This window comes from Haemaphysalis longicornis, unplaced genomic scaffold, assembly GCF_048455015.1.
Source record: "Haemaphysalis longicornis isolate Haplotype H1 unplaced genomic scaffold, Haemaphysalis longicornis Haplotype H1 scaffold_7, whole genome shotgun sequence".
Classification (NCBI taxonomy): domain Eukaryota; kingdom Metazoa; phylum Arthropoda; class Arachnida; order Ixodida; family Ixodidae; genus Haemaphysalis; species Haemaphysalis longicornis.
In genome coordinates, this window is record NW_027526422.1 from 180,592,359 (window position 1) to 180,613,099 (window position 20,741).

At 46.6% G+C, this 20,741-nt stretch overlaps 1 long non-coding RNA gene across 1 annotated transcript in view; it reads right to left on the minus strand.

The window, feature by feature from the left end:
- Positions 1–20,062, minus strand: part of LOC144147299 (uncharacterized) — a 49,788-nt gene extending 29,726 nt beyond the window's left edge. The window contains exon 1 of the long non-coding RNA XR_013317883.1: positions 19,943–20,062. This is a non-coding gene — a long non-coding RNA (uncharacterized LOC144147299). The remainder of the gene's footprint in view (positions 1–19,942) is intronic.
- Between the last annotated feature and the right edge of the window lie 679 nt (positions 20,063–20,741).

Below are 20,741 nucleotides of genomic sequence, written 5' to 3' on the forward strand. Positions count from 1 at the left end.
ATGATCGCCGTCTACTTTGAGGATGCTGCTTCTGACATCGACGCTACCGTAGAGAGTGATCGAAGGTTGCTTCTCACCGCGGTGTCTCCGTCGCAAGAGGCATTGCGCACTTTAAGCAACGCCAATCTCACGTTTTGGTCACTAATTTCACCGAAGAGTATCAGCATTTAAACAAGGGAGCTGCAATTGCGTTCCTCGAAGAAACGCATGAAGCAAGTGATGTGATCGCAGTCGCCGACTTTGAACGCACACCCGTAGAAACATTCAAGCTCCCGCAGCCATTCGACGTGAATCCGGCGCTACCGCAAGAACAACGGAAAAAATTATTGGCTTTGCTGCGTCGCTATAGCGAATGTTTTTCGTCGAGCGCAAAACTACGTCAGACCCCTCTAGCGAAGCACCGAATAATAACCGAAGATGGAGCCCGACCTACCCGACAGTCACCGTACCGCGTCTCTTCACACGAACGGGAAACCATCCGGACTCAAGTCGACGACATGCTGAGCGATGACATTATACAGCCATCGAAAAGCCCCTGGGCTGCGCCCGTCGTACTCGTAAAGAAAAAAGACGGCACATTAAGGTTTTGCGTTGACTACCGGCGACTGAACAAAGTCACGAAAAAGGACGTGTACCCCCTCCCCCGAATCGACGACGCCCTCGACCACCTCTGCCACGCGAAGTACTTCTCATCGATGGACCTGAAGACCGGCTACTGGCAAATTGAAGTGGACGAGAGAGACCGAGAGAAGACTGCATTTATAACCCCAGACGGCCTATACAAGTTCAAGGTGATGCCGTTTGGGCTGTGCACTGCACCAGCGACGTTTCAAAGAGTCATGGACACTGTGCTAGCTGGCCTTATGTGGCACACCTGCCTCGTATACCTCGACGACGTAGTGGTATTCGCCCGGACTTTCGACGAACACCTTGCAAGGTTGGAGTCTGTACTCGAGGCCATTCGTACGTCGGGGTTGACGCTGAAGCCTGAAAAGTGCCGTTTCGCATACGGGGAACTCAAGTTCTTGGGCCACGTCGTCAACGCCGCGGGAGTCCTACCTGACCCGGCAAAAACTTCAGCCATTGCGAACTTCCCAAGGCCGAAAGACAAGAAGGGCGCGCGGAGATTTCTCGGGCTGTGCGCATACTACCGGCGCTTCGTCGCAAACTTCGCACGCATTGCAGAGCCACTCACGCGCTTGACGAAAGATAACACCCCTTTCAGCTGGGAAAACGACCAAGAAAAAGCATTCGGCGAGCTGCAAAAACGCCTGCAAAGCCCGCCCGTGCTCGCTCATTTTGACGGAAATGCCGAAACGGAAATGCATACGGACGCCAGTGATATAGGCTTGGGTGCCGTCCTTGTCCAAAAGCAAAGCGGCTGCGAAAGGGTAATCGCCTACGCTAGCCGTGGTCTGTCGAAGGAGGAGAAAAACTATTCTGCCTCTGAGAAAGAGTGCCTGGCTATTATATGGGCGATTTCAAAATTTCGCCCATACGTGTATGGAAGGCCATTCAAGGTTGTAACAGACCACCATGCGCTGTGTTGGCTCGCCAATTTGAAGGACCCCTCTGGCCGTCTTGGGCGGTGGAGCTTGCGCCTGCAGGAGTTCGACGTTACAGTCGTTTATAAATCCGGCAGGAAACACTCCGACGCCGACTGCCTGTCCCGCGCCCCCGTCGACCCACCACCACAAGACTCTGATGAAGACAGCGCGTTCTTCGGGATCGTGACGGAGAGCGACCTAGCCGCCCAGCAGCGTGCCGACCCCGACTTACGCGTCATAATCGAGTACCTCGAGGGACGCAACGTTGCCGTTCCTAGGACCTTCAAACGCAGCTTACCAGCATTCAGCCTGAGAAACTCCGTCCTTGTGAAGAAGAATTTCAGCCCCGGAACAAGAGCGAATTACCTTCTCGTCATCCCCGCGGACCTTCGTGACGAAATTTTGGAAGCGTGCCACGACGACCCGTCTTCCGGACATCTGGGCACAGCCCGCACTATTGGAAAAATCAAGGCGAGGTACTACTGGCCCGGCCTTACCTCTGACGTCACCCACTACGTCCGGAGCTGCCGTGACTGCCAGCGACGAAAAACGCCGCCCACAAGACCCGCCGGACTTCTGCAACCGATCGCCGTCCCATCGAGACCATTTCAACAGATTGGAATGGACCTTTTAGGCCCGTTCCCTACGTCACGATCACAGAACAAGTGGATTGTCGTAGCGACAGACTACATGACGCGCTACGCAGAGACCGCCGCTCTTCTGAGGGGGACTGCAGAAGAAGTGCGAAGTTCTTTATAAGCCAAGTTGTGCTGCGACATGGAGCCCCGGAAGTCCTAATCACACACCGCGGAACGGCATTTACTGCGGAGCTGATGCAAGGAGTATTACGCTACAGCAACACGGATCAACGAAGAACGACGGCGTACCACCCCCAAACGAACGGACTAACAGAACGTCTGAACAAGACAATCGCAGATATGCTGTCAATGTACGTTGACGTTGAACATAAGACTTGGGACGAAGTGCTCCCGTATTTCACGTTTGCGTACAACACGGCTATCCAGGAGACGACACAGCTGACGCCGTTCGAGCTTGTCTACGGTAGAAGGCCGACTACGATGCTCGACGCCATGCTTCCGCACGTAGAAGACGACGACCTCAACGCCGACGTCCACGGATATCTTCAACGTGCGGAGGAGGCCCGCCACCTCGCTCGAGTTCGTATAACGGACCAGCAGCTGGTGGTTGCGGGCCGCTACAACCTCCGACGCCGAGACGCCGAGTACCAACCAGGGGATCGTGTGTGGGTTTGGACTCCCATCCGACGACGCGGACTCAGTGAGAAGCTCCTGCGACGGTATTTCGGACCCTACCAGATTCTACGACGTGTTGGCCAACTTACCTACGAAGTGATCCCCGATGGTGACTCCGGCACATCACGACGACGCACGCGGCCTGATATCGTCCACGTGGTTCGCTTAAAACCTTTCTACGAACGATGACGAACTTTTATTTTCATTTGTTCGAACTGTCGCTTATGTTAGCATCGGGTCGATGCACTCTTAGAGGGGGGGTAATGCCGCGAACCATACATTGGGTTCGTTTATTTGTGTTTTGCTTTTACCGCCCGGCTGTGCCGGTCTGTGTTATCTCTGCGCCAAGGAAAGCGCGTGTTCCATTCTTTCTTTCTGTGCCGCATGTGTTATCCGTTGTGATAGGGAGAGCATTCCGATCTAACGTGAACAGCCCAGAATAATCTTCTTGGGTCTACTATGTTCTCGATGCGAATCGACGTTTCGAGAACCACGCGCGCCAAAAGATAAAAAGCCTGCAGTGCGGACGCCGGGGCATTCGATTCTGCGACGCTCGCTGACGCAAGTCACTTTGTTGACCGCTGCTTCGCCGCCTCTGTATTCTTTTGAGTTGTTAGGGGAGCACAAGTTCGCTCCAATAAACGTGTTTCTCATTCAACACAACTGCATCGTCCTTGTCTTCGTGACAATATAATGATCGCTGCCCAAATTTTCTAGAGTATTGGACCATGTATGATCGGGAATGTTTTTAATTAAAGTGAGGTCGGGTGTGGTGTCGTTACACACACTGTTGCCCAATCTGGTGGGAGACGCGGGGTCCGTTACAGGGGTTGGCCCTTCCTGTTGGGCGTTTAACCATAGATTGCGTCCTTTGATGGTTTCCTTGTTGTAACCCCAAGCGGGATGCGGAGCATTCAAGTCCCCGACCACGATAAGCGCCTGTTTGTTGGCTATGCTTAAGGTTTTGCGGAAGAGCGGTCCGAAACCAGATTTTTGTTTGGGGCTACTATATACGTTAAGCATACATATGCTGCCTTCGTTTTTCCTAGTTGGAACTATTTCGATTAGGACGTTATCGACGTTTTTTACGCCAGTGTTGTGCTCGATGACGGCTAGATTTCTTTTGACAAGCGTTACGACGGGCGTTTTATCGTCAGAGGCATTACAGCAAGATTTGTACCCCGAAAATTTAGCAGGTCCCCCCGTTTCTTGCAGGGCAATGACGTCTGTAGCCTCCTTTGTGTCTACGAATTGCTGTAGGTTTCCCCGTTTCCGGCGGTACCCTCGACAATTCTATTGCCAAATTTTGTACTCGTTACGCGGAGCCATGTTTGGTGATTTGGCTCTCCTGCACTTTGTTAATTTCCGTCATTACGGGTTTGTCGTACGGTTTAGCTGTCGTTCTGATTGGACCGATTCCAGCACCTCTCGTTTCCCTTTGAGAATTCTCTAGTATTGTTACTCTAGTGTTCATATCCGCTGGCTGTGCCTGTATGCTAGCGAATTGTTGTTGCATTGTTTGAGTCAGTGCTGCGAACATTCCTTCGACTTTTTTTTCTATTTGCTGCGAGATTACGCTTGCTATGTCAAGTGTTTCTCCGGCTTTTCTTTTTTAAGCTGGCGCCGCGTTTTCCTGCGTACAGTTAGGAGGAATTGTAGAGAGACCTTGCTGAGGCAACTGCGACCCAGCCTGTTTAAGTTTTACGATTTCTTCTTTGAGTTTCTTATTTTCCTCTTTTTGCTTAGTACTTTCACGAATAGCTTTCTCCAAAAGTTGCTTAATCTTGGATAACTGCTGTTCTAGGGCGGACCCGTGTATGCTCGATGTAGCAGTGCTGGAGACCGCGTCTGCCCAGCTCACCTTTGTTCGGTTGTCTTCGTCTCTAACGAGGCCCTTCTGCTGGCTGTGGGTGGTTATGTTCCTTCTCCTTGAGCCCGAACGAGATCTGGACTGGGATCGAGACTTTGATCTTGTCTGAGATCTTGACTTGGAGTCCAGTCGAGACTTGGATTTGGATCTCGATCTGTGTCTTGGTTCTTCTCCGCTTGAAGGGAGTCTTGGAAAGGAGTTGGAACGGCTCCGGATGTCTTCGTCATTAGGTTTTTATGGCCCTCGTCTTTCTTTTAGTCTTCCCTGCCGATTCTCTGAATTGAATCTGGTAGATTGCTGCCCATCTTCTTGTCGCTGGCTTCTTCGTTCTTCCTGCTGTTGGCGTTCCCACTGACGTTGTTTTAGGATGTACGGGGTCTTGAAGCGTTCGCGACACTTTTTGCCCCCCGTGAGGTGCCCCTTACCGCACAAGGAACACTTGGGTTCGCACGGATGATCTTCGGGTGGGTTTTGAATTCCGCACCCGCGGCACTTCCTGTCGTTCGGTGTCGGGCAGACGTCGCTGCGATGTCCCAGGCGTCCGCAGGTGTTGCACGTCTCGTATTTCTTGCGATGAAGGAGGCAGCGATATTGGGCGCCCCGATAGTAGACATAGTGGGGGCACTTTCTTTCCCTCAAACACAATGACCACCTAGTCAGTCCGGTCCAAACGTCTTGCGTGAAGGATCATTGGGGTTTGCCTATTCACCAGGCTATTTTCTCATGTCTTGGGGTGTGTCATAGTCCGGTATTCCGTGAATGACCCCTTTGGAGGTGTCTTGCGGCGCCGTTATGTAGGCGGCTGTGCTGTAGGTTTGGGATCCTAGCTGAATCGCCTGTATCTGACTGTAGCGCAAGGCATTCTCCTTCTTGGAGGTGCTCACGACCATGGTATTCTGTCTTTGGTTTAGTCGAAGGATATCTTCTTCTGCTTCTTCCTTTGCTACTGTTGCGGCTCGTAGAACGCCGTCCTTGATATACGCGACGGGCAACTGCGCCATGTCGAGCCCACCTCGCGAGCGGAGAACGACCTTGTAGTCTTCCTCAGGTAGCCGCAGCTGCCGCGGTCTCGGTGGCCATCGCATACCGCGTATGCTTGCGTCTCTTTGCGTCTTCGGGTTCCGCCCGTCTCCTGTGTACTGGGCTCGTTCGCAGTGGCTAGGGCACTGCATCGCCCTGCTTCGACGTTCGTGGGCTGCCATCCAGCCCGGCCATGGTATTCTTCCGGGGAGATCGTCTCCCCCTTGACTTCCACGACGTCCATACTGCGGCTCATATTTCAAAGCGGGCTTTCAGCGGCTGAGCGGGGGCTCGCGCCGCACGTGGCACCGCTCTCTGCCCGAGCGCAGCAGAGTATATGTCGTCGTAGGCAAAGTTAGGGTTAGCCGGTTCGCCGGCACTACGGGTAAGAATCCGTCGTAAAAGACCAAGTAATGGCCTACTTGCCGAACTTTTGGTCTCCACGGAGGGCGGTGACCCTCCGACGCTGGTTGCAATAGTCGTTTAGGACGGGTCTGTGCTTTTTTCGCCACGATCATAGAAAATTCACAGAGCCCATTGGAGACACGTTCGAACGGCTCGGCCCCCTCGTGAAGGTGCGAAATGTGAATTACATTGGAGAAACCTCCATTCAAATCATGAAAAGAGGAGTGACACATGGAGGTGAATAGCGTGATGGGTGGTAGCAGTGAGCGAATAACGGTGCCATAGCCCATTATGGCAAAGGAGTGCTCTGCACTTACGACAGCTTTCACGTTGAGTGGGGCGACTTTAAGTTTTGCATTGCTAGTGTCTTTTGCCTTGAGCTGCATATATCTTGCACTGGTGAAATTTTGTACTTGAGCGCTGTGTTATCCTATACGCTTTCGTAAAATATACCGTATGATGTTGAGTGCAGTAGTCCCTGACTGTAGTGTTTAGACGCCAGGCATTTTTTTTTGTAAATTTTGAATTCACCTTTGAACGTATGCAAGCTTGCACTGAATACCGTTAATCGGTCTCCCCTACGATTCCCGGCGGGTGACGAAGTCATGTAAATAAATATATATTCCTCTGCGCGCCGTTTCTCTGGGCGATTGGCAGGCGCGTACGTCCCTGCTGGTAATGGCGTTAGCGCCGTTATCAGCCGGTTGCGCTATTTGTGAAAGAGGCATCGGTCGTGGCGAGGGGTAAAAAAAATTGTGAAATGGACGTCGGCGGTGGCAAGGAGGACCACGGAAGTGGTGTCGAGTAAACTGCATTTTTTTAGAATGAAAACAGAGGTGGGGGGAGCGAGGAGGGAAGGTAGACATATACAACTTCACTGTAAAAACGACTCAGCTATCTCGCACGCACGCTGTTTATTCTGCCTGAACATCACACTCGTGCGCTCAGACCGCTCTACAGAACTACAACTTTTTCAATGACTATTTAGGTACGTGGCAGGTTACCTTTTCACAAAATATCATGATCCTGTAATATAATGCACAGACATCCACATGGTCTCAATTAAGGTAATGGGACACACTACACCACACCAATGGGGCAAGGCACGACTGGTTTATTGTGTTTTGTACGGCCGGTGCCCTTTCGTGCATCAGGGTCTTGGGAAGCCATCCTTTCAATAACAGTGCTTATTTTCCCAAGTTCATTTCTGGCAGAGAAGACTATTCATGCTCCAAATTTTGTACGGATACTTTTAAGTCTATATGACGGGCCATGTTAATATTATATCACTACTCGTCTAATGACACTTTCGCCCAACCCGCTCCGGCCTTGTGTTCTGTTTTTAATCCACAAATCAGTTTTTCACGTTGGATGCGATGAGCAGGTCCGGATAATCTTAATCCCCGAGTAGCTGCAGTTTCCCAAGAACTTGCCATAAGGCAAGTTCTTGGGACATCTAATATAAATTAGATACACAGATATCGCATCCAAAATGGGTTGTTTATGCTCATAATAATATCACCACCCCGAGCCTACATATGAACAGGCGGCTACGGCCCCTGTCAGCGTACGCCCCTGAGTGGAACTGCAGACCATTGAAAAGAGCGGAACAAGAAACACAAATTACAAAAGGAAATCAAAAGTCGCCAAGTCTAGCCTAAGCCACAGTAGAGGCGGCAAGAAATCACACAATTGGCGTACTCATAACGATGTAGGCTAACGAAAGAAAATCAAAATGATCCAAGGGAACATAAAAAAGTGTTTACACGATTGCCCTAAACCGATTAACTAAAAAACAAAGAAATCATTCTACAAGACTCCACAGAGGAAACGTGAGACTTCAGTAAAATGGACAATTAGCCAGAGAATGCATGCGCATTAGTTCATGTTTTCCAAGCGCATCAACCGCTCTACGCTGGCAATACAGTCTGGAAGAATAAAGACATAAAACATCATGGATGACGTAAGTGACGCATAATAAAAAACCAAAATCATGCACTCCTCTATCTAATGATGATGATAGTTGAACGGAAGCTCTATCGTGACGGATTTTCTGGTTGTCTGGGTTTTCCAAACCCCTTCGACGATGTGGAAATGGAGCAATCGGATAGACGTCGGCTTCGTATCCCGGGGGACCCAGGTTCGCTTCCCGACACGGGAAGCATTTTTTCTTTCACTTCATTCACGATCATTGATTATTTTTAGAAAAAGTTGGCTTACCTGCAACCCATTTTCGCGTAATGACGCCATCAGTGACAACGCTAAAGCTTCGCTTTAAGAGTAAAGTGCTAGACCTATACGAGAAATAGGAGTTGGTTCAATTGCGTGTTAACACACTCATACGGGACACAACAGGGTTGAAAAAAGAAAGAAAATAACACAAAAATTTGGAATCTCATAGAAAACGCCACAAAATTTTCTGAAACGTACATTCCCGGGTGATAGTAATAATTGCTATGCCTTCCTAGATTGTCCCGTATCACACATCACTATTACAATCCACTATCGTCTCATTTTCGTATCTTCTAGGGTGCGTATCCCCTGCCAGACATCGATGCAAACTCAACCCGTGCGGCCGCTGTACCGAAGCCAATGGCGGCCAGCGGCTCTGAAAATTGGATAAGGGCACCGCAGGCCTCTGCAATGGATATTTCCAGCCTCCACAGGATTCGCGCGAGGAACATCCCCACACCCTACAGTTCTTCTTTAACCTCGCTATTTAACGGACGCGTGTCGTTCTCACGGAGGAAGAAGAGCGGGAATACAATGATCGTCGGCGCGCATAGAAGGGTGAAGGGGTGCGAAAACAACCAAATGCAAATCTAGCAGAACCTGCAGCCTGCGCCATTATGTAAAATATCATCTGTGGTAAATAAATGTTTTCTATGTGTCCTATCCGCTGGTGGATTGAAGTGACATGGCGTGACTGGCAAACGCTTGGAAGATGTATCATGACAAGGGAAATGTAGTTTCAGAGACACCAGCGAAGCCCTTTAAAGAGGTCGTTCTTGGGCTACTTGAACGGGAAAATTTTGTTCTGCCTGCCTGCCTGTCTGTCTGTCTGTCTGTCTGTCTGTCTGTCTGTCTGTCTGTCTGCCTGCCTGCCTGTCTGTCTGTGTCTGCACCTGTCACTCGATTCAGCCAGACGGCCAGAGTAAACCAGATGCTCCGCAAGTCTTATATACTCACAGCCGAATCTAAACGTATAAGTCCGGTTTTAGTGCTCGTACTTGTCAACATTATTCAACGCGAACAAGGGATTACGAAAACATCAGGCGCAAAATCAATACATCAATAATATTTGCAGTGTTAACTTTTAAATAAAATTACGCATGCTGGCTTCTTGCAAAAGCAAATAAAATACTACATCAACTGCAGAAACCGCCGCCTGCTGTTGCCCCCGCTACCTGGCGGAATTAAAAAAACTCGAACGGCAACAGCAACGAAATGTTTCACGGGATAGGTTGCGCGTTCCGCTTGGAACGCTCGTGGAGTAGTGCAACGTAGTTCTATAAACGTTGTAATCGGGTGCCTTGATTAACGCGCGTCTCCGCCGTACGGCAGCATTGGCATCGAGCCGCTCTTCTTGGAGCAGTGGAACGCGGTAAATTTAAATAGACTTGAGGAAACCTCTCGCTTGTTATCTTGGAAGGAACGAGACGGGAGAGCGAGGAACAGCATGGCAGGTGAACGGGAAAGAGACGGGATGCATTTACTCGCCAGGAGCGAAAGTCGACTATCATCTTGCGTCGATATTTGCAACGCAAGTAGCAGATACGCGTCAAATTTGTTCATGAGGGCGCCGCAAGAGGACAGAGGCCTCTTAAAGGATCCAGTCGCAGTAGCGCCACGTGACGCAGGGAACCTCCCTGTAGACGTATTGCCTTGCGAATATTTGGCACAAACACAGAAGCACATTTCATAACGTCTTAGATGTTGTTCAGTGAGCCTAAATTTCCATCGAACTGTTTGTTGGACAACTTTAGTGAGGTATTGAGGAAGCTCCCAGTATTCTCCCAGGCGTGTGGTTCTATACGGCAGGCCACAAAACCCGCTCCAAGCATATAGTGTGCCGATTGGGGGATACCTTATTTCTAGTCACTCGCAGGCCTCAGAAATGCATTTTTATCACTAAAGCCAAACATCTGTTTTAAACAACATGTGGGGCACAAAAAACGCACTCAGGACCCCATAATCGCACAGAAACTGGGAGAGCGCGCCAGGCAGAAAACATCAGCGCTGGATGAGGCTTGGTACAGAGCCTTGAGGAAGAGCGCCAGGGATTGCCGAGATTTCCCACACCCCACACAAGCCCCTCTCGCTTATGCGGGCTGGATATTACAGTGTAAAAGAGCTTGAATAAACATTATTATTATTATATTATTATTATTGTTTTTTTTTCGCCGCGTGATGGCGCCCAGTAAGGACAAGTGCCTCCTCTGCTGCCTCGCTTTCTTCGGCAGGCAGGAGTTTTTTCGATCTTCTGCGTGTAAACGCCGTGCGCACGGAAAGTGCATTGTTCTTCCGGACGAGGAACTGCAGCGTTTGATCTCCGGTGAGCAGCCGTTCGTCTGCAATCTGTGTGTGGCTGCGGCGTCAACCGCTAGGCCTAGCGACCCCGGTGACCAAACCAGCGAAGACGGTGAGCCAGCGAACATCCCGGCCAAACGAGTGGCGTCCCCTGTCGGAGCAAGCTTCAACCCTTCGGCGGACCTACGCGCAGAGGTAGCTGCTTTGAAGAATCTCCTGTCCGAAGCCTGCGCCAGCCTCTCTTTTCTCGGGGATGTTGTCACCGAGCTGCGCGAGGAGAACCGGCTTCTGCGACAGGACAATGTGGCTGGGCTTGCCCATCAGGCTGTAATCGTCGCGTCCCTGCGTGAGGAGGTTCGCTGCCTGCGAGGGGAGCTCGCCCGTCCGCCGCCTTCCCCGCCTGCTGCAACCGCTGCAATCCAGCGGGTGAAGGCGGCCCCCTCCTTTCCTCGACGAATGCTTCGGCATTCTTAGAACGCTCCAGCGGTCAACCAGGTGCGGTGTTGAGTGATTTGAGTTCCCCATCGAACTGCCCCTTGCCTCCGCCTCTACGGTCCGACACTGCGAGTAATGGCCCGCCGGTGAACTTAGTGAAGAAAAGAAGCCCTCCTCGCGTTGGTGCATCGGAAGCTTCTGAGTTGGTTGTGGTGCGCCGACCGCCGAGCTCCAGGGCCATCTTTGTTTCGAAGTTGTCGGCTAACACGACATCTGGGCAACTGTTGGCCCACTTGTCGAATGTGCAAGTCACGCCATTGCCGTGCAAACGCCTTAAAACCAAGCATGACTCCTATTCTTCTTTTTGTGTAACTGTTAACGCAGAGTGTTTCAGGCGCCTGTGCGACCCGTCTATGTGGCCAAAGGACTGCCTCTTCAAGCCGTTCCAAGGCAAGCTCCACCCTGGCATGGTGCACAGCTGTGAAACTTCCGAGAATGACCAGTAAGAACGACACTCTCGACATCTATTATCAAAATGCTCGGGGTCTACGTACTAAGTCCTCCGAATTTCTTAGAAATGTTGAGTGCTCCAAATTTTCTACTATTGTTATTACTGAAACTTGGCTTTGCGATGATATCTCATCTTCCGACTATTTTCCTCCGACCTATGAAATTTTTAGAAGTGACAGAAAGTTAACTGGGCCTAAGCAAAAGGGTGGCGGTGTTCTCATTGCCATCGATCGCTCAGTGCAATGCGTGCGGCGTGCAGACCTCGAGACTGAGGAATCAGTCTGGCTTGAGGTAGGCCTCAAGAGGGGCGAGAAGCTGCTCATCGGTGCATTCTATATAACCCCGGATATTTTACCTGCTGAATATAATGTAAAGCTCACATCTATTGAAAATGTTTCCAATTCACACTCCAACCATAAGCTAATTATACTTGGGGACTTCAACACCCCAGGTATTCACTGGAACAGTCTTTCATTTCAGCATAAAAACCATTATGCAGCGCAGAAATGCACCATGTTATTAGATTTTTCAATCACTCACCTCCTTGCAGCAGTTCTGCCACATAGAAAACTTCTGTGGTAATGTCCTAGATGTGTGCTTCTCGAACTTGAAAAATGTACAAGTGTGTGCCTCCGAAATATCTCTTGTACACCCCGACAAGTTTCACCCCCCTCTTATTGTCTCTGTCTCTGTCGCTGCCCAGCATTGCTATGGTGGTGTTGACGATTGTGCAATCCCGCGATATGCTTTCAAGCGTGGAGATTATGTTGGGCTCTATCACTTTTATTCATCCGCTGAATGGTCTAGTGTTTTTGATGTCAATGATGTTGACGAACAGGTTCGACGTTTTACAGAAATTGTCAGGAGTGGCATGGAAAAGTACATCCCTTGTTATAAGCCTGTTCATTCCAAATTTCCCCACTGGTTCTCTAAAGAACTTCGAAGTTCGCTTAAACTTAAGGACAGCGCCCACAAAAAGGCCAAGCGTTCTGGGCTTGACAAGTGGAAAGCGGAGTTTAGTCGGTATCGCTCACTTTGTAAAAGCGTCTACCGGCGTGACCACCAGCTCTATATGGAGTCGTTAGCGGCTTCTGCGTCTCAGAAACCGGCTGACTTCTGGAGGTATGTACGCGGCCGTTCTAAGGCGTCTAAAGAACACATTAGCCTGGTTAATTCCGATGGGGAACGGGTTGAGGATGTCGCCACGAGCTTTGCTCAGTACTTTCATTCTGCCTTTCAACTGCCAGATGGTCACGACGAACGCCTATCGTTTAATAATATGTCTAATTTTAGTACACTTATGTTCGATGAAAAACTTGTCAATGATAGCCTTAAACGGATGAAACCGTCATTTTCCTGTGGTGCAGACGGAATTCCAGCAGCCCTCATGAAGGCTTACGGCAACATTTTTGTGCCTGTCTTAACTTCCATTTATAATAACTGTTTACTTTTCGGCAAATTTCCTCGTGCATGGAAGATTGCTCTAATTTTTCCAATATTTAAGTCTGGTGATAAGTCAGCTATTACCAACTATCGCCCGATCTCACTCCTTTGTGTCGCCTCAAAACTCTTTGAGTCAGCTCTGCACAACGTTCTTGCTGCCTGCGTCAAGAATGTTCCGATACCAAATCAGCACGGCTTTTTCTCGGGTCGATCGACGGTTACAAATCTTGCAAGCTTCATGACACAGGCTTCGGCTGCAGTTTGTGAAAACGGCCAGTTGGATGCTATTTATTTTGACCTCAGTAAGACGTTTGATGTAGTGAACCATAAATTATTAATTAACAAGCTTGCTATGTCCGGTGTTGATGCAAGCCTTGTTGCCTTGTTGTCCAACTATCTCCTTACCGGTCCTTTTACGTAGATGTAAACTTGAAAAGGTCTAGTGTTTACACTGCAACGAGTGGTGTACCTCAGGGTTCTGTGCTGGGTCCACTATTGTTTTCTATCTTTATCAATGATGTGTCAACAGTGTTAACACTCTTCTTTTCTTTTTATGCTGATGATGTCAAACTATTTAGGCACATTAGCAGTTTTCAGGACTGCTGTGCCTTGCAGAGGGATGTGTCGGAATTATCGGTCTGGTGCAGCAAAAACTGTCTAATTTTAAATCCAGCTAAAACAAAGGTTGTCACGTACAGCCGGAAAACCCATCGTCTACTGTTTTCCTACAGTATAGAGGGAGCTCTTTTGCAAAGGGTTGAGGAGATTAGGGACGTCGGGGTTCTTTTCGATAGTACCCTCTCTTTTTCTTCTCATATTAGGCTCATCACCCGGCGAGCGCTCCGAAGTCTTGGAAATGCGTGTCGGATTACAAAGGAATTCTCTTCTCCAGATCCATTTCTAAAGCTATACAATGCAATATGTATCCCCCAGTTAGAATATGCTTCTGTTGCCTGGAACGGCATCTCCAAATCAAGTAGTGAATTAATAGAACGTGTGCAGAAGAAGTTTTTATCCATATTTAAGCACCGTCATCACAATCACGGTTTTCATCCTGATTCTGACTTATCCATAGTTACTTCCATCCCGTCGTTGACCTGCAGACGTATGCGTGCAGACCTTACATTTCTTCAGAAAATTGTTCATGGTGACCTTTCTTGCGCGGACCTGCTTAACTGTTTAGAGTTTAGTGTTCCACAAAGGCCCACCAGGTCGCATCGCCCTTCCTTGACCGCTGCGCGCAACTCCAATCATTCTCCTGAGCGCAGAATACAGAATTGCTACAACCGCTTCTCTGAACGCCTTGACATCTTTCAAAGCTCCTTTACAATTTACCGTACTGCGCTCTTGAACACAGCATGTTAAACATCTATGATATCTCTGTCGTTCGTTTTTCTTTTTTTTATTGCTGAAATTTGGTTTCTCTGCGGTTCTGTTTAACCAATATAGTTGCCTGTTTTTGAAACTGTTTACTTATCATGCTTGTCTTATCATTTGTCTCTATACTCTTGTCATTGTTTTTGTCGTCTTACTGTCAAACTTTGTTCTCTGCTTGTTGTGTATTCATTACAATAAGCTGAGCCACAAAGGCATCTTCTTTTTTTCTTTTTTACCTGTACCCAGGCTCCTCCTGTGCTTTATTTCTGTAATTTTCACTACTTCAATTTGTGTGTGTCTTGTCGCTTGTTTGTTTCTTGTATTTTGTTTTCATGTAACTATCCGTGCGCCAGCACTCAGGCCTCTGGCTGTTCCTGGGAACGTAAATAAACATGATTGATTGATTGATTGATTGATTATTAAAGAGGAGAACTCCCTAAAGGGGTCGATAGCTGCCTCTGCTTACCTACCAAGGCTATCCACAGATGAACTTAAAACAATATATTTTCCTTCCATCAGAATAAGCCGCCAGGTGTCGACCGAATAACACTTCTTACGATCAGAAAACACTTTGAGGTATTGGCAGAGCTGTTACTTTTTATGTTGAATGGATTTTTAGACTCTGCTGTCTTCCCAGATACTTTAAAGACTGCTTTAGTTAAGCCGCGATTTAAAGGAGGTAAAAGAGATTGCTTTGAAAACTACAGGTCAATTTCATTATTACCGATCTTATCCCAGATAATAGAAAAATTCTTGCTGAAGTCTATGACCTCCTTCATAGAAACGTTTGGCATCTTATGTGACCGTCAGTTTGGTTTTATAGCAGGACGTGGCACTATACAACTCTTAGAAGAGTTCTCAGATGAGATATATTCGGCGTTTGAACATAATTTATTTAGCTGCGCTTTATCCATAGACACATCCAAAGCATTTGACACAGTCAATCACACCCTTGTGCTTAAAAAATTACATTGCCTGGGCTTTAGGGGACCATATCATGCCGTTTTAAAAAATTACTTCCTTAACCGTTCGCAAATAGTCAGTGTAGGACAAAATGGTACTCAGAGCACAAGAATCTTATTACAGGCCGGGGTCCCTTAAGGATCGATATTATCTCCGTTGCTATTCAACCTTTTCATGAATGACTTTGGTTCTATTACTGATAAATGCATTGTTTTCCAGTACGCGGATGACTTAGTTTTGCTCACTAGACACAGATCATATGAATCCGCCAGAAGTACTTTACAAAAAAACATTTATGCGGCTATGAATTGGTTTTCCCAAAACAAAATGCGAGTGAACTCTACAAAAACAAAACTGGTATGTTTCAGAAATCCTTTAAAGTGTTCGCCTACTAACGCTCCTCTATTTTCGCATCGAGATGACTGTAAGGATTGTCGGTGTACCCCTTTGGAATATGTCAGCTCTCATAAATATCTTTGTATTTATTTTGATTCTAATATGTAGTGGCAGACTCACATGTCCTATATTTGTGGAAAACTGAGGAGCGTCGCATGGCTTTTGTTTAATTATAGATCTATGGTTCCATATCATATAAAAAGATATATAGTTTATGCTCTAGTATACAGTACCCTTAGATATGGAATTACAATATTCTCTTTTTGCCCTGTACATTGGAAGACTAGAGTAGACACTTTGTTAAAAGATATTCTGAAAAGTGTGGCTTACCGTTCTGATCTTATTTTGCATGAAAGCATTTTTCGGGGGCTTGGTTTTCCCTCTTTTGACCCCTTATTTAAACAAACAGTTGTCCTAAAACATATGTGGAATTCTAACTTCAAAAAAAGAGTACATTGCTCCGAGGGTACTACGAAAGGAAACTCGCTATATAGTCCCCCGTTATACAACACGCTACGGTGCTTCCACACGCAGTGTTTATGTTCCAAAAATATTCAATGAATTGTCCGATGAAATTTTAACAGCTACTGCAAGATCGAAATTGAAGATTCTGCTTCGGGATGTCTGACTCATATTAATTAAACCTTGAGGGTTTATTGTTTTTCAGATTATGTATTCTGTACCGCTGCCTGTGCCTGTGTGCTGTGTATAAGTTCGAAGTTACTGTCTTCATTTGTCGCGACAAAATTCCGCTGTATTTTATTAAAAAAAAAAGAGTCTCATGTGCCCACCAGATATTGATTTGTTGCTGCATTTATACTTATGTTGTTAGTATTGTGTAAACACTATCCTGTAAAAATGTCTGTCGCCTCAGCCGATCCTGCCGGGCCTAGTCTCACAAGCCGCCTAATAGGCTTTGACAGGCCCGCTTATTTTGTATGCTTCTCTGTGTTGGCAATAAAGATTATTATTATTATTATTATTATTATTATTATTATTATTATTATTATTATTAAAAAAACAGCACGACTGAAGGCCGGTAGGCCACTTCCGGACGTGCAGCAAGAGCCGCCATGAAAGGTGAAACTGTCGTTGGGTTTCAACACGAGGTTCTTAACCACAGCGAGTGAAGGGAAAGATCTTTAGAAAAGCTTTCCAGGGAGCTGGTGAAGTGGTGACGGGCGCGGACGTTAAGTTTAACAGAAAATGCAATAGCGGATCATAGAAAGGTCGGACTAGGCTTTCGTCTTCGCATTAATTGGATGTTCTAAGCATCTCCATAGTGTTTACCGTTCGGCTGGCCTAGTAATCAATTAAGTGTAAGGATAAGGCACTCCTATGATCCGTTGCATACATAGCCTGCAACTCTGCCAAAGAGAAACGTAGCCCGCAAGCCTACTCAAATCAATTAAATTGCAAATACTGAGCACTCAGTTGTTATACTCAGGATTTTGTTATTGTTATCGTAACTGAGTAAGTTTACGTACGCTCATTGCTGCAATGTTCACTAGTATTTTGCTTACAGCCCATGTTAGACCGAGAACTCAGAGATGCTCCTCGTGTCCAAGTTGTGTGAAGACGGACACGCCTAAACTCTGAGCAGGCGTCGCCTCTTCTTTCGCCAATTTCCTCCTTCTCTTGCCTTCCACCATGCAGAAAGCGTCGTTTTGCCTTCCCTTATTTAATTTCTTACCTTTTATTATAGATTTGAAAAGAAATCCCAGGCTGCAGTTTGAATCTTGGTCCTTCGAACATGTTCGATTCCCCAGCGCGCCTCCTCGTACCACTTAACCTTGACGCGAGAGAGTGACCTAGTTCGTTTATTTTTTGCTGCTTACTACTTTCGCAGCTTTCATTGTTTTCCAAGATATGTTGTAAACCGGGTACCGATGTTGTTTATATCTGCGTTTTCGGATTGATGCCACTTATTCATTAAAAATTAGTTTGATCTACCTTCTCAGAATTTCACAAAATTAAACCCGATGTTTTCAGCTGCAAACGCTTACTCTGGTTATTCCTTCTCACCGACGTATATCTTGTTGTTTTCAGCATAAACAGCCAATTTCTGTAACTTCTGCTTGCAAGACCCATACTGAGCAGGACTTATGATTCTATAATGGTCGATAAATGATGATAAAAGATTTAGTATATTTTTTCTAGGCCTTTAGAGAAAAAAGACGAAACTAATAGGGGCGATAGTTAGTACTGCTGCTTTATTAACCATTTTAAATTTTGTTCTTTCCTTTGAAATCTGCCTGCTATAAGCGAAAATTTCTGATGACAAGCTCAAATTAAGTACATGTGTGACATATCGGATGATATGATCGGTCACATACTTGACAGCTACTATTTAAATTCCGTATGCATAAACGCTTCAGAAACATTCTGCGATAACTTCATTTGAGTATTTGACTTTTATTTCTTGAAAAAACCAAGGGGAGGCTGCTACTGAAAGGAGGAGGTGGCATGACAGAGGCCTCAGCCACCCCTTTACAATGTACGTTATAACAAGGCTGTTCACAAATTTAAGTATGATAGCATATTCGTAATAGGAAATAGCACGAAGCAAAGTCATTACTACATTTCGTATGTATTATACAAAACACAGGTCTTAGATTCACAGAAGGATCACAGTGCACGCATAAACGCAGTAATTCGTACGCATTAACGTTCATCAATTAGGCCACTACTACGTCACAATTACGTATTAGTGCTGTTTGGTTTGTAATTGGTATTAATTTCTATCTTTAGGGGAAATATAGACATATACTTCAAACACCTAATTATATATCAGTATTGCAAGCGCCTTGCTTAATTAACGTTTCTTTGACCTGTTTTTTAAACGTGGATTCACTGGCCTCGAAGTTTACGTTTTCTCCCAATTTATTTAACATTTCAGTTGACTGGTACAAGAAAGATTTCCACTAGTTCCAAAAAGATTGTTCCGTCATTGAGGGAGTGCATATAGTGCAATAGAACTTTATTGTCCCCGTTGCGCGCAACGCCCAGAAAAAAAATTGACGGTATCCCTCCCTGCGAAAGTGGATGTCCAGCGTAGCTGTTGTAAACCACTGCGTATGCTGATGGGGAAGGAGGGTATAAGGTGTTCCTTCTTATATCGGCGGACTTGTCGCATGCACTCGGCTTCCCTCTTGGCAGATTCTCGGTCCTGACACATGCCCTCGGCGTTTTGGACGGGAACTTCTGGGTCCTGCCTAGCCTGATGCATGTGCTAGCCCTTGAATGAAGTTAAACCCCCAACCCCCCTTGGGAAAGCAGCGGCAAACCTAATCCCTGCCAACCAGAACACATGAAAGGGGGGGGGGGGGTTGCACTGTTCACTTGCACCTTATTATCCATTGTGTTGTTTGGATTAACGTTCCTGCACTTCTTTACATGCATTCTGAGATCTATGATGTATGCCTGATTAGCCTGACGCACCCCCTCGGCGTCCTGAGCGAGAAATGCTGGGTCCTGCAAGGGTATTTTGTTCACAACACAAAATCTTCTGACTAAAAAGAGGTTAACAGGTTCACTGTAAAATCATTGAAAGCCTTCGCCAGTGTGCTCCCTGTTAGCTCTGTGCGAAGCACCTAACATTGTCAGGGATGGGGCATTATCTAAAATTTCTTGCTTGCAGAGAACTTTCTCGGTCGTTTTATTTCGAGTGTTATTCTGAGTTCCTTCGCGGAAATTTGTTAATTCCGTAAACTACTACTGAATAATCGTTTTTTTTTCGTTCTTACTAAGAAAAGGATTGTTTACACAAAGGTGTTTAGCAAAAAGCTTAAACACCGAACCTCACGGCGCAACCTGTACGCATTCTGTTTCCTTGTCTGCATTGTATTTTTCTTCGCCCACGCATCCCCATTAGCTTCCCGAACCAGTGAACTTGCGGTTTGCGCATTCCAACGTTCCCTGAAAAGAAACAAACTAAAAACACGCTCAACTCGTAGTCTTATATTACCAGTTGACCTCAAATAAATTGGCTGAAAACGTAACCTTCTGCCATTGGTCGACGGCCTAGCGCCCTTTAAATACGCAGTAGCCGTGACGCATGTCCGTTACGTCAGAATGAAGGTCTTTTACTATTTTTCCTTTGATTTGAACGTTTTTTTAATATTTACACAAAATAGAGGCATAAAATTTTAGTTCATCCTAAACATACTTACATGGCAGCAGTCAACATAGCGCAAAAGAAACACCACTGCACAGTTTTCATCGCTGCTGAAGATAGTAGTAAAGACTCACAACACGTACGGGCTGCGTCGAAGTACTAGCCGGCTTGCTACGCGTATTTATGTATATATTATGTCAGAAAGTAAAAAAAAACAGTGAAAAGTGTTTGGATGAATGGTAGCACAAACTGTTGCGCGCGATTTCCTTGGCTGCCTAATGTGGAGTTGAAAAATGGCCTGCACACTGGCAGCCTTTCTTTACCTGGTCGTTTGTTTGAATAGAGAACAGTGCGGGGCAGGGCAGTTCGTAATAAGAATAGAAGCCTAGCTCAGTTCTGGCGGCACACAATGCCGAATGGGAGGGACAGCCACAGCTCTAGTTCCATTTTATTTGCTCTGAGAGCTGGCGACTGTGCGTCATTTTTGTTTACTTAAAATTTTTGCAATCTGTGCTTGTAAGACGTGTACACGTTTTTCGTATTTTTAAACCAAGCGATTGCACACAAGATGCTTCACAACTACGTAGGGTGTCTCGAGAGCCGCAAGGTAATTACAAATGATCACGAGATGTTGTTTACAAATGAATTATTTTAAAGGGTAAAATCGAACTCTGGGTATGTGTCTATGCTGAAATAATTCTTGAATTCTTTTGGAATTCGTCTTAACTGAAGCTCCCTACAGCACACCTCTTTTGGAGCATCAGCAATAATCAGGACAGCCAGGAAAACACCATTTGCGTATTTATTTAAAAATCAGGCTGGAGTAACCAAGCAATACTATAAAATTATGTGCA